Genomic DNA, 14,469 nt, shown 5'->3' with positions numbered 1-14,469 from the left:
ACTTTTATAATTCTAAATTGATCCGTTTAATAAACGTGATTTGATTTCCTGTAAAACTAAATTTTCTTTATTTGTTCCGCATATTCAATCAAAGTGCCCATAACACAAGGTCTATAACCAAATATCGTGCAGAACATTTAAAAGTGGTCCTTCGAACCGGATCTGAACCAGTGACTAATGCACGTAACTGGAGTTGACTCAATGCACGCCGCTGGAGTCGACCCAATGCACGCCACTGGAGTTAACCCAATGCACGCCGCTGGAGTTGACCCAATGCACGCCACTGGAGTCGACCCAATGCACGCCACTGGAGTTAACCCAATGCACGCCGCTGGAGTTGACCCAATGCACGCCACTGGAGTCGACCCAATGCACGCCACTGGAGTCGACCCAATGCACGCCACTGGAGTTGACCCAATGCACGCCACTGGAGTTAACCCAATGCACGCCACTGGAGTTGAAACAATGCACGCCACTGGAGTTGACCAACAAGGCTTGTTTCCTATCCTACAGTTTTTTTCTTCTAGTCTAAGTCGCTACACTCTTGACAGTGTGATCGTGGTCGCCCGATGATTATCAGCAGTGAACCTGCATGACTTTTTCGGGAAAGTGTGTGGTCTTGCCTTTCACATTGTAGAACTATAGTCCGGACTTCATAACAGGTAACATACAGTGCAGCTGCCCACTTACATTAGGTCTCTTAATCGCCTTTTACGACATTCACAAGAAGAGATTTTTCTTTCACACTGTCATTTCAACAGATTACCAACTTCGCAAATTAGCAAATCAACAAAATCATCTGTAGAAATGGGATTTGTGCAACTGGGAACAAATCCTCAGCAGTGGAACATAATATTCAGGCCGGGGAAGCTTACCTAATCGAAATAAACAAATTTACGGCTGCTAAGAGGAACACTCTAATAGCCTCTGCAAATTATGAAAAGTCAAATAACACCGACAGGAAAACAGCCATCCACAAGTTAATTCAACGAAGTGGCACCAAGCAACGAATATTATTAATAATTCCGTTCACAAAAAGGGCCGAGATAATGCTATTGAATAAATAATGGCTTGGAAAGAAAGCGGTGACAATACGCTATTGTTTTTGTAGTTCGTTCGAATGAGAGAGCAGGTCACCTCGGCTGGAGTCGTTTCATTTTCTTTGTGATTTTTGAACGCTGCATTTGTTAGGAAGGCAGATTGTCTGAAGGCTTTGTGGACAGTAAAGTTTGACAGTTGAATTAAAATTCCGGGATTTCAATAGATTCCTGTATGAAAATAATTAAATTACAAAGTGGTCCTGATTGATGCCATGTGGAAAACGCCCAGCAAAACTTCATGTCTCAGACTTAGCAGTTGCGGTTCAGATTTCTCGATTTTGCATCCGTATATTACTGATTTCGTGGGGATATCAGTATAAAATAATAGCCTTTGTGTTGTTGCAGTTATGTACAAACCCATTCATCCAAATTCTTCCAGCCGTTTAAGCGTGAATATGTAACACGAACTTCCGAATTTGTAATATCCATTTCGGTTACGAATACATTTTTGAATTTGTGTGCTGATGAAAAAACAAAGGAACACTATTCCGACTGCTACGTTACGTTACGTTACTCTAATTAACTGTTGGTTTGAGGCTGTTTCACCACCCATTGATTAATTTTATTTGACCGATAAATATGATGCCGTCTCCGTCTATTCGAACAAGACAAACAGAGACGGCATCACATTCATCCGTCAAGCATTTAATCAATGGATGGTGTAGCAGGGGGTTAGTCTTAGTCACTTCTCCAGAATTCATTATCAACGTCATGCTCTTAAAATTAGTATTTATGCTAAGGGTATAAAACGATATTTTATACTATATTGTATGAAATAAAATCTTCGTGACATGCATCAACAGTCATGAACAATCTAAGTTATAGAATAACAATGCATATACCGAAAATGTTCAATTTTCTGGCAATCAAAGTAAAAATCAACGTGGACAACCCGTTCTCAAAGCTCTTTTTGCCTTCGATGTAACTATCAACCCTCGCTTGCTACTCGGGCGGCTATAAGCATCTCGGCTAAAATAGCTATTTCTATGCACCTATAGTACGATCTACAATATTTTTTATTTAATCAGGAAAACACGCACGATCACGATAAACGTACAACTTCGCCAAAATAGAACTCAATGCCAATTCGAAGATTTTGCCAACATTTCGCCAAATATTTGACCCAACTCACATTCAATACACAAAGTTATCAATTCAGCAACAAATATATTTTTATTGGTGATCGTTACTTCTCGGGAGCATCGATATTTCAACCTATGATGGGCCCGTTCCGCAACACTGCCTTTAATCTGCTCCTCGGTTTCTACGTTCCGATTGACAGATGTATGAATGGAAACAAACATGGCGGATAACAGCACAGTTTGGTTGACGTGATCTTGCTTTTTGCTTTGTTCACGCCTTATGACCTTTTGATAGATGGGTTGATTCTGTGTTGCTTACACACTTTTTGTTTTCGGGATTGCGTACATATGCTTATATTAGCTTTAGGTAATATGTGACCTATGCCCATTATGTACTCGTGTTCCGTAATCTTTTTTATAATAATGAATAAGTAATTTTTATTTTTAGTCAGTTTTTAGATAAGGTCCTTACTTACTTACTGAAAATCAGCGCCACGGCTTACCCTGGCATTATGCTGAGTGGGGACCTATATAGCGTCATGTATGTCTTTATCTGTTCTATGTTTGTTTTATGGCGTTAAATAAATGTATGTTCTTTCTTTCTAATCTTAAACTTAAGTTTCACCCACTTCTTTTTGTGATAGTGACACGAAAATTACTCAACCGTAGTTTTGAGCCGGTCACAATTTTGAAGGGGTCCCGACTTTTTTTTACTTTTATTTGAGTCTTTTAAAATTGCAATGACCAAGTAATGTTCTGGAATTCAAGAGACAAGTGTCCCTTTTATGTCACACATCTTAGATTTTCCTGTGTCATAATTCTCAGACTTTTGTTTAGTTTGTTTCAAACTTCCGTACTCATGTAACATGAGTCATGTTAAGTATCTATAAGATAACTTAATATTTTCAACAGCACATTTAAGGTGAAAGGGTATTTTGAACATGAAACTACCGTGAGACTCACTCATATTAAATATATTGACCCGGATAACTCACGTCTTAAATCGAGTTTAGCTTGACATGTTTCGGGCTAATCCGTAGCCCTTCGTCTTCGGAGCAACGCGACTCAGCGGCTGCTGCAACACGCGCACTCACGTGTGTTATCCGGGTCAATATATTTAATATGAAAGGGTATTTATTTTGCAAGCGTGCTCTATCTTAGTCCACGAGGGGCTACTACGAAACTCGCAAATCGAAGTTCGTATCGCACCGTCCCTTTCACTCGCGTATTAAATGACATAAGCGTCAGCGGGACGGCAACATACGAAGTTCGAGTTTTGCACTTACCTCAGAAGCCTCATCACCCCAGCCTATATACGTCCCACTGCTGGGCACAGGCCTCCTCTCAGAACAAGAGGGCTTGGGCCATAGTTCCCACGCGGGCCCAGTGCGGATTGGGAACTTCACACGCACCATTGAATTGCTTCGCAGGTTTGTGCAGGTTTCCTCACGATGTTTTCCTTCACCGCAAAGCTCGTGGTAAATTTCAAAATGTAATTCCGCACATGAATTTCGAAAAACTCAGAGGTGCGAGCCGGGGTTTGCCTATTTCTGTTAAAAAAAAATACAATGACATTTCGACTTCAACTCTTTTAGAAGCCGACACATTTTCATGTAGATTCAGTCGTTCTCTGATAGGGGGATCCTTAGCAAGATACGGCCGTACCTGCGCTCCACGTCCTCAATTCCATTTATTATATACCTACTCGAAGGGACGAAAGATACGGGTAATCTCGAAATTGGGTAGTTGACTTGATATTTCCCCATGTTTTCACGATTATTGTGTATTGGAGTACAACTAATTTGATTGGGAAACGGCAGAATACAAATCTATTGTCGCGTAGAATATTCCTGTTTTGTGATTTTTAATGTTAAGATTTGCCATTATATTAGGTATTGATGTTTAGAAATGATGTCGACACAAGTCAACAGCTTTCGTATTTTTATGAAGAAATCTCGGTCATGCCGCTGTGTTTATGTGTTTTTTTTATATAAGTATCTATTTATTAGTTGTCTTATGATCTTCCTCTTTGCTTAGGATTGTACATGAAAAGATACGCTCGTCTTAGCCCATGCCCATCGCACTGCTCGAAAGTCTAAGACAGTCACAGACAAAGCACACACAATCTAGTGCCGCAAATTATGCTTTTAATTTGTGGCACTTGTGGTGAAGGATTTTAGGCTGTGGCCAGTACACTCTTCAGTATCAAAAACAATTTTTATGCAAGGAAATTGTTCTGGCAGTAATCCGAAGGCAGGTGATCTTTATGCATCAACAAGACGACATGCAGGGTGAATTATGAGGACAGTGATAAGGGGTTCTAAATTCCGCTTTCATAGTTCTGCGTTCTTTATAATGCACCGAGTCCTAACGTTAACGCTTCAAACACTTTAATACAATAAATAATAAAACACCCAATATCGAGCAGACGCACACATTTTTTCATACTAATCGAATCTGGGCCCCAAGCTTTATAGAAAAGTTCTCTAAGCACTAGGATATTATGTTCTAGCTTACTACTTAAGGTTAGAAGTTCACGGAAGAGGTCTGAGCTCTTTGAAAGATATCGGATAGCAGCATACATTTGATCTAACTATTAGCCAGTCATTTTGACAGAAACCATTCGAGGCTGTCTTGACAGTGCTTTTTTTAATATACACTTATTGTCACAGAAAATATAAGAAGCGTGTTTATATTTACCTCGAAGATCTCACCAGCAAATAACCATGATGAATGGAAGTAACGTGGGAGGACAAAATATTGACGTCGTAAACATTGCGCACACAGCTATAGATTATGTACAAGGAAAAACATTTGACAAATAGATACGACAAACACAAAAAATGTTATTAGAAAAGACCATTATCTACTGGGTTTTCTTTCTACGAATAGAGTAAGAACTGAAATACAAAAAGAGTTTTATTAGGATAGTGAGTTTTAATTAAATTAGCAGTCGTATTGAATTCAACATGTGGATGACAGACTTTTTACAATTCCTTTAGGGAGACCAAATAGAAATGATCATTTTGTTATTCTTGCCTTTGGTTCTGGTGGTTACCCCAAGACTGATTTATTTATTTAATATTTATTTGTTTATCAAGAATTACAGCATTATCTACAGTTAGAAAACTAATGCACTGTAGAATTCAAATTAACACAAAAATAAATAAGAAAAACATACAAAAAAACTAAAAGGATTTTTGAACGTCATCTTCGTCGCTACCCTATAACGACGGAACACCACACCTACCGGCCAGAAGTCGGAGTCTCGGAGTGCAGGAACATCTGCTGGTGCTTGGCAGGCACACGGATTTACCTCTCTCAAAGACTAGGAATACTCGTAGCTGTTCAGAGAGGTAATGCAGCCAGTGTCCTAGATGTATATTATTTCTTGTATAATTATTTGTTTTTATTGGCAATACGTTTGCTCAACGACATTGATCATTGACAGTGATTATCTTTTTTAGGGTTTCGGAGCCAAAATGGCAAAAACGGAAACCTTATAGTTTCGCCATGTCTGTCTGTCTGTCTGTCCGCACGTCTGCGGCAATGCTAGAAAGCTGTAATTTTGCACGGATGGTACACTAAAAAATTCAAAAATAAAGTTTTTTTAGGTTACCTCCCATATTATTATAGACGTAAAGTGGGGGAGTTTTTTTTTTAATCCAACCCCATAGTGTGGTGTATCGTTAGATAGGTCTTTTAAAACCATTAGGGGTTTGCTACGACGATTTTTCGATTCATTAATTTTTTTGCGAAATATTCAACTTTAAAGTACAAATTTTCATTAAGATCAAGCTTCCCCTTTCTCTCTAAAATCTAAACCGGTGAGTGGAAAAATTGGAAAAGATGTTTCGTAGTAGCTCTGCTGATTGTAACTTTACACACACCATTGAATTGCAACGTCAATTTTCACATGACGTCTTCGTATACCGTAAAACTCGAGGTTCCAAATTTGATGTAGCACAATGACTTTCAAAAAACTCGGACACAAGACAAATTGTAGATTCGCAACATGTTGCAAAGACTTATGATGAACTTATTATGATGACTGTTAGACTAATGATGAAGCATGATTCGTCATAAGTCTAACCTAACCTAACCCAAACTAAATTTATGTTGATAAATAAACTTAGTGGCCAGTAAAAACTCAGAGACTTGAGCTCACGAACTTACGATCCTCGGCTTGAGAAGCCATAGGTCACACCATCAGGCAGACCATCACGCCAACACGTAACAAATAAATCTAAGTATAATTAAAAACGATTCCTAGAACTAAATTACCAAAGTTCTTCTTCTGAAGAAGAAAGTTATTTATTTATAACAGCGCAGTGACACAGTACACAGGTTAGAAAAAATCTAGAAAAAAATCAGCTCAGGCTCTGCTCTTCTGCTGGGCCACAGTAGAGTGAAATTACGGCCAGTCACACAAAACAGACACAACAAAAGTAGTTACTAGGCTAATAAGAAGTTCTACCTATATAATAAACGGTCGCTTTTCCCCGCTTTGACTTATTTCTCGATAATATTTTTTGCTATTTGATACTTCCCGTGTGAGACTTTATGGAGCTTCCACCGAAGGATCAGGTTTCTTGGCGTGTTACTTAACGTGCGCTAAAGATGTTTATACTGTCTGTTACCCGCTGCTTTGCTTGCCTATAAACCTTCAATGCGGGTTATTGCAATTTGAGTAGAAACAATCATTCTAATAGTATTACAATTATTTTACAATCAAATGTCGTAATATCCTGTACCTTTGTACTTTTTACGTCTCAAAACAGATTTGTTTCAAAATGCCTAAAACTGGACGAGATTTATTTTTACAACGGTTATCTCTTCGAGAGTTTATACTAATGCAGCTGCTTACGAACGTATTGTTTAAATAAACATGTTATTATGATCAATAAAAATCTTTAAATCACTTCGGGCGTTTGCCGCTCCTTGCCACTCCAACAAGCATACTCGTATTTTTTTTTAAATATACTTGTCTTGAATTTCTCGCCGGATTCTTCTCAGCGACTGTTTTTCCGCACCGCCGGTGGTAGAATTTTCTGACATTCATAACTGCTTGTCATAGCGTGAATTGAATAAAGTAATTCTGACTTTGTCGTCTTAAAATGCAAAACTTCTGAAGACATTATGGGTAAGTTTCAAATTCACTGACGTAGCTTGACGATGCAAGTTGGAGTGGCAAGAAGCGGAAAAAGCTGGAAAAGATAACCGTTTGGGGAAGAAATGTCCTTGGGTGGCGACCAAAAGGTGCGAACCAAAAAACAAAGTGTTGGTAGGACTACTAGATGGGCTAATGCAATTTTCATTAAGCCCTTGGTAATTTTTGTGTGTCGGTGTGATGGGGTGACAAATAATAATGACCAAGTGCGGGTAGTTCGTGATACGAGTGCCGGTACTATTTATGATCAAGTGCGGGTAGTTTGAAGGACTCGCGCTGCTAGGCAGACTTGACACCCCACACTTCAGTCTTCTCGTGACCACGGCCACTGTAATGTCGCCGAAACGTCGAGGTAAATATTACTCGTGTGTGTAGCGTGATAAGTCCTGTGCGTGGTATTCTTCTTTCTTATTTAAGAGTTACACTCTTATCGGTGCAGCCGATGAATGGCTCTCCACTTCTCTCTCCTCAAAGCTGCCTCCTTAACCTCCTTATACGACATGACGGCTACCTTCTCTTTTATTTGCTTAGTATAATCAATTCTTGGTTTCCCTATTTTTCGCTTTCCGTCCACTTTTCCTTCTAAGATGAAATTCATGAACCCATGATGTACACAAGTAAATAAGTAAATTTAGTTCGGAAGTAGGTCAATTAGTGCCACTGTCCCATGATACCTATTTATTTAATTTAATGTAAAATTTGCCGGTTACAATTTTGGGACTACATCGCCGCGACCAGAAGCAAGTTCTAAACTTCGCCGCTCAAACAATTGTAATCCAACACAATGAGGCTTGATGGGTATCTGTTTATCCAGCATTGGAATAAAACTTGATTTGCGAGTTTCATTCTTCTTCAGCAACTCGATCCACGTGCCGGACTGTCATTCAAATCTTGTTTTACAATTTGCTTAAAACAATAATAAAAAATGTTAACGATTGTTTACAATATGGTTTGTTGTTGTTTACGTGTTTGATGAGGTGTAGCGAATTAGGTTATCTGATTGCTTATTCATTATCATTATTATATCAGCCATAGGACGTCCACTGTTGGTATTTTTTTTTCTTTAATAGTATAATATAGTTTTTAAGTATTTTATTTGTAATTATATTATTATGAAAAAATGTCTTTCTGCCAAGTTTCTTGCGGCGCATTCTTCATGGCAATGATGGTCTTTCCGAAAGCGCTGGTAGTTTAAAAAATGACGCGTAAAAGTGCCCATTGCGGCCTATTTACTTAATAAATCATTTGAATTTTGAAATTTGAATTTGAGACCTTAATGCAATTTATTAACGGCGTAATCGCTTAATTTTCCTCAGGTGTCATAAATTTTGGAGGCTTTAACAATTTGTAATGATTCATTGTTAATTAAATTAGACGTAATTCCTACGAAAATAATTATATTATTATACCGAGAACTAATTAAGAGTAATCTCGACTAATCCCTTAGAAAACTTAGTAAATTTGTCTAATATTTGATATTGTTTTCTGACTTTGTGCCTGTGGCTATGAAATCGAATTTAGGTAATCTTTTAAGAATAGAAAAGTCTTTTTTTTAAAAGTTATTTTTTAAACTAGTCTACGAGTACAAGTGGCCTTTGACCATAGACCTTTAAATGCGAATGATCATTTACCTACCTGTTGGTTTTTAAAAATTTGAAGAACAAAAGTAGGTACCTAGTTCAACTTCAAAAACATTTCTGGTGCTTTTAATTTTCATACAGATTAAATGTACCTAATTTTCAATGCATTCAATATTCGCACACTACTACATTGAGAACACATTAATAAATTGATAAAAAATGTTTCAATTGTCAAATTATTTAAAAGGCCCTCAAAATTCTGCCCTCATACAAACAGTAACCTGTCCGGTACACTGATTTAACAATTGAACTTTAGGGTCCAATAAATTTAAATTATCCGAATTAAAGTTACCCGTTACCCGGTTAGAATTACACCTCTCCATCTCTTCCGTGGATGTCGTAAGAGGCGACAAAGGATATAAGGTTAAGGTATACCGTAGGCGACAGGCTAGCAACCTGTCACTATTGTACCGTTTTTGTCAAACTTAAAACCTAAAATTGATAAAAGTGGCTCCGAAAAGGTAACGTTTCGTGTGCTCTGCCTACTCCATTTGGGAATACAGGCGTGATGTTTGTGTGTGTGTGTGTGTGTGTGTGTGTGTGTGTGCGAATTAAAGTTATTTAAAAATTTCAAAACAAAAGTAGCTCAGTTATACCAGTAGAAACGAACATTGCATTTAAACCCCATGGTCAGTGGCCACCTGCATAACCAAGCTTTATTTAAAACTAGTGTTCACCCACGGCTTCGCACACGTAAATCATTAGATCCAGCAGCTGAATGAAAATTTCAGGACTTTTAAAAAATTCCCGTGGGAATTCGCGAAAATTAAATCGTGGTTTTCATTGACGTTACATTAAAACAATTATGTCAAATTTAATTACTCTAAGCCCAGCGGTTGTTATTTCAAGAATCCCCGAATCCGAATGAATATCGGAATAAAAAGTAGCCTATGTTTTATTCCAAATGTCCAGCTATATACATACTAAATTTTATTCAAATTCGTCAAGCCGTTTCAGCGTGAAGTTTCACTCACAAACTTTCACATTTATAATATTATTAGGATATAGGATTATTATCAGAATCATTTGGTAGTTGCCAATAAATAAATATCATGGGACAATTCACACCAATTGACCCAGTCCCAAAGTAAGCTTAGCAAAGCTTGTGTTATGGGTACTACAAAAATGGCAGCAACGGATAAATATAATTATATAGATATAGATACATACTTAAATACTTGTAAACACCCAAGACCCGAGAACAAACATTCGTATTTTTCATACAAATATCTGCCCCGACACGCGAATCGAACCCGGGACCTCAAGTTTCGTAGTCAGGTTCTCTAACCACTGTGCCATCTGGTCGTCAATAGTAGTTTCCAATATATTAAAACTTTCCTATTTAAGACTTTTTCCTCTGAAATCAGTTCTCTAGACTTACTGTTTCACAAATCCACTCTTGACACCAATCCCTGGTTATTAACGATCCAGGAAAAATGCCCGTTGAAATATCGAGCACTTTTGTCCCATTTGATGGGCAGCCTTGATGTATGACCCTTTGCGTATTATCTAGCGTCCGACTAACAGTTTAGTTATGATCAAAAAAGGCATTTTTCATTTACGTATGACCACCGAAATTATAATATGATTGATCTAGAGACTGTCATGTCCCAGGAAGCGTATCAGGCCGACTTTTAAAGTAAATTAATTTAATTTTGTATTGAAATAATCAACATGTATTTTATCAGTATCATCATTCAGTATCAGGCTCCGAATTATAATTTAACAATTTTTATTATAATTTTACGGTTTTCCTAGTTGTAACTATTTAAAAAGAAAATCTTCCCGTCATACTATTTTTTGCGGACCATCCAGCTATTAAGGCTACACAGAGCGGACCAAAGAATAAGTTTTTGGCAAAAATTTCATTTTTAATACAAGCTTTTTTGCTGACTGTACTTTTGTTGACTGTACTTGTATTGTCACCCAAACTACATTTACATACCAAATTTCAAGTCGACGCCATTAACCGTTGAAGAGTTCCGTCCTGTGGAGATGATCCTGGCTAGACTAACAGGATGTCACTACCAGATTATTGTATTATGTAATTTCAAATCAATCCAACTACTGGAAATTGATCGAATTTAACTTGCAAGATTTGATTACAGACAGACAGACAACGAGACAAGTGAAACTAAATAAAAGCTTGTAAAAAGACCTTAAAACGTAACCTTCGCAGTTGCGTAAAATCAAACAGTAAGAATACTTAGTAAATACGTAGGTATGCCTAGTTTATAGATATGGATCTCCCCGAAGTAACGCCAGAATCAATAAGTTATACCAACATCATCACATAGCAACTGCGACGATAACAGTTCAGAAACTACGCCCACACATTATAACCCTCTCCCCCCCCCATTTCTCATTACGAATTCATCGATTCATTATACCAATGTTCCTACTCGTAGTTTTACGAGACAGTGGCAACCCTATTAACCGTCGAATACATCAAAAGGCAAAATGGATTTCGCTCGTGAATAACGAAATGTGATTGGCTGGAAAGAGTTGCACGGCTCCTAGGGTTGTCAGATTTTTATTGCGATGTTTTAAGCCTGCAGTTGAATGAGTTTAAAGGTAAATGCGTTTGCTTTGAGTTGAAGATTTCGCTTGCACTGTTAAAATTGAGATTAAAATGTGGAATGTAAATGCCCTTTTATGATTTTGGTTCTATCAAGGTTTGTTGCCGTAAAGATCATGAATTAGGTTGGTCGTTGACTTTTTTTACAACGGTTTTCATATATACCAAATAAAACCAATAAGGTCTTTCTGTTTTTAACCAAATAAAATACTGTCACTTGACTATAATTATACAAGGTAATAAAAATAACTGAAACCTGAAAGCACTTGTAGTTTAGGTGTATAATCGATTTAACTTTTTTTTTATTGGTTTATGTATGTATTTTAAAGCCGTGGTGGCCTAGTGGAACCTATCGCCTCTCAAGCAGAGGATCGTGAGTTCACACCCCGGCTCACACCTCTGAGTTTTTCGAAATTCATGTGCGGAATTACATTTGAAATTTACTACGAGCTTTACGGTGAAGGAAAACATCGTGAGGAAACCTGCACAACCTGCGAAGCAATTCAATGGGATGTGTGAAGCTCCCAATCCACACTGGGCCCGCGTGGGAATTACGGCCCAAGCTCAAGCTCAAGGTCTGAGAGGAGGCCTGTGCCCAGCAGTGGGACGTATATAGGCTGGAATGATGTGTTTTAATATCCCTTTTTGACTGTGGCCAATCTAATCATCAATTAAAAATATTAGCGAAGTTGCGTACTATTTAGATAATTTAATACCGGCCGTTTTTCGGTTAGTTTGATTTTCGAAAATACAAACTGAGACTTGCGCAGAAAAACCAGAAAAAGAGACCAGCGCTGGGAATCGAACCCAGGTCCTCAGCAATCCGTGCTGCGTGCTATAATCCCTACACCACCACTGGACAGAAGTCTAGACACAAATTTCTCCTATGCACACATATCACAGGTTGCTTTTTTCCACTACGCTACTTAAGCAGAAACAAAAAAAAAGACTCCAAAAAACCAACCGTAGTTTGATTTTCTTCTAAAATCGGCGAAACGAAAGTTATAACTGCAGAGTTAGCATTAATTAGAATTACTGACTTAGCAGACCATTTTTTTTCCTCTTACTGGGCAGTGGGCAGTCTCCTTCCACTTTGGTTTCGGCAAAATTACCAGTCCGGCTGGAATCCCTCCAAATCGTCCCGCCACCTTCTTTTAGGCCTACCTCTGCTCCAGTGCCCGTCGCTTGGAGCCCAATCAGTGGTGATATTGGTCCAACGATCCGGATGAATCCGGCAGACATGACCTGCCCAGTCCCACTTGAGTGTAGCGGTCTTTGTCCCCACATAAACAATTCGGGTAGCCCGCTGGCAAACCTTGAGTTTGGACTTCTGGGCCTCAGTCAAAGACTAGACCTAGGTTAGGATGGGCAGGATGCACATGTCAACGAGCTTGCGTTTTAAGGCTAGTGGAAGTTTACCCTTCATTAGTACTTTCATGGACCAGTAGCTCCTCCAGGCATTTTCGATACATTTGTTGACTTCTTTGCCTTATCTGTTTACAGACTTGTGTGTTTTAGCAGAGCATACATTTTTTTTTTAATATATTAATGTAGGAAATAAATATTTTGAAATAACTTTGAATAAAAACAAATACTGGGTGGTGTGTGTGGTGTCCGGGGTTTTCAGTTAATTACTTAACACCGTGATGAGTTCAAGTCATCCCTCCATATCCTTTTCTTTTGCTACCATTGCCTCTGCTTGCGGCCATTGTAGCAATTTAAGAAAATTACTGTGCATTCGGCACTCTTCCTCTATAATAAAAAGAACTGCAAAAACAATTCCATCTAATTCCGCTCCTGATAAATTCCAATTTCGCAATATTCGAGTTAAATTTGGACCCTCAATGAAACACTGTATGAAATCGGGAATAATTACCGCAAAACGAAAGGCTCGGGGCGCGCTCCGCCGGAGATGGAGCGGCGGTGTCAATTATCTGAGGGCTTTATAAGGTATTAGTACGTTTAAAATGTACAATGTTCAGGCTAGAGGCGAGATGTATTTACTGGAACAGGTATTTTAAAAAAAATCATGGGATAATTTTCACCAATTGACCAAGTTCCAAGCTAAAGCCCCAAGCTTAGGAAAGCAAGGTTGATCCCTAAATAACTGTTATTTTATTTTTTTGTATTTTTTATGTCTTAATGTTTTTTATACAGCTGAAATTTACAGCACATTTAGTTTGCTACTGTAATGCTGTAATTTTTAAATTAATAAATAAATAAACAAATTGCCGCGGATCGGCAAGCACAGTGTAGGACGTCCACCAAGAGATGGACAGATGACCAGGTTAAAGCCGCGGGTTCTCTGTGGATGCAGGCCGCTGCCAACCGAAGCGACTGGATGGGGGAGGCCTATATCCAACAGTGGACGTCCTACAGCCGAGATGACGCTGAAGATGATGATGAAATAAACAAATCCTGTACAATGGATACTAGGTAACGGATACACACAAGACCGTAGAATAAACACTTGTAATATTCATACAAATGTCAGTCCTAACCGGGCATTGAACCTGGGACCTAGAGCTTCATAGGCAGGCTCTCTAATCACTGGGCTATCTAACCATCAAAAGAAAAGATATTCGGTCGTTTTTGGAATAGGGTTTATCATAAGTACTCGTAAATACCCAGTCTTTGGATCTAGTTTTTTGTAGACGCGTACTCAGAAGACTTGGTACGCATTTGGAATATAGTACGTCTCATCACTAGTTAACTGAAATACGTTTTGATAACATTTTAGACACAAATTTTGAACGTAGATTTTCTATTTACAACATAACTGAAGTAACTAAATACTGAATGAATAATCAAAATCAAAACGTTTAACAAGATGGGCGCAAATTGATCTTTTACGCGTTTTTCAGGGTTCCGTACCTAAGTTGGCAAAAACGGAACAATT

The 14,469-nt window shown here is 38.2% G+C and overlaps 1 pseudogene; it reads right to left on the bottom strand.

Annotated features, from left to right (window-relative positions):
* Window positions 1-14,469, bottom strand: part of LOC141426295 (neuroligin-1-like) — a 232,649-nt pseudogene that overhangs the window by 81,022 nt on the left and 137,158 nt on the right.

The sequence above is a fragment of the Choristoneura fumiferana genome, chromosome 3, assembly GCF_025370935.1.
Source record: "Choristoneura fumiferana chromosome 3, NRCan_CFum_1, whole genome shotgun sequence".
Taxonomy (NCBI): Eukaryota; Metazoa; Arthropoda; class Insecta; order Lepidoptera; family Tortricidae; genus Choristoneura; species Choristoneura fumiferana.
This window is presented reverse-complemented; position numbering and strand designations above follow the sequence as displayed.